The sequence below is a fragment of the Centruroides sculpturatus genome, unplaced genomic scaffold (assembly GCF_000671375.1).
Source record: "Centruroides sculpturatus isolate CEXI.00-Female unplaced genomic scaffold, Cexi_2.0 scaffold152, whole genome shotgun sequence".
Taxonomy (NCBI): domain Eukaryota; kingdom Metazoa; phylum Arthropoda; class Arachnida; order Scorpiones; family Buthidae; genus Centruroides; species Centruroides sculpturatus.
Genome location: NW_019384348.1, coordinates 961954 through 962783, shown reverse-complemented (window position 1 = coordinate 962783; position 830 = coordinate 961954).

Sequence of the window (830 nt, the reverse complement as noted above, 5' to 3'; positions counted from 1 at the left end):
CATGTTTTGTTATTATAGCTCTTTCTCGATTATTGTGAATAACTATCAAAATTTATTTTTTTAAATAAAGTTAGTTCCTTTTTTTTGAGTTTTCAGTTTTTATAGATATACAGTACTTAATTAAAACTGTTACTGCAACAACCAACAATAACAGCCTTAAGTATATCCATAAAAACTGGTGGAACCAGGTTGAAAAGTAAAGCTCAGGGAAAAGATCTAAGTAAAGAAAACTTGAAAGTTGTGACATAAGAACACTGGAAGCAGATTTGACAATAAAATTAACATGTGAATACACAAGTGCCCATTACTCAAACTACAGTAGACCTCCTATAAGACTGGTTCCTATAATTACGATTCCTATAAGACGGCGAAAAAATTGTGGCGGTATCCGTACACAACGGTAAAAAAACTCCTATAATTACGTAAAACGTCATCGGGCAGCCGAACTATTTTCCCGCCGTCCGTAGCGCCACGCTACGGACGTTTAGGCGGGTAAATTGAGTTTAGTTTCGTCTGTACATATAATTATATATAAATTAGGTACTATATATATCAATATATATACAGTGGTGCCTCGTATAACGTACGTCTCGAATAACGGACGCTGCGAATAACGGACTTTCTGTTTGGCCGTTACCTGACTCGAGCAACGGACTGGCTGCGGACTTTCCGTTCGGCAGTTACGTGAGGCGACCAATGGACTTTCTAAGAACAAGTGAGAATGATGTTTCCACTCTTTTGCCGTTGCCAATGACAGTCTGCTATTTTTATAATATATTAGTATTATTAGAATATATTATTAGTATATCTGAAGTACAGAGCTCCCGTTG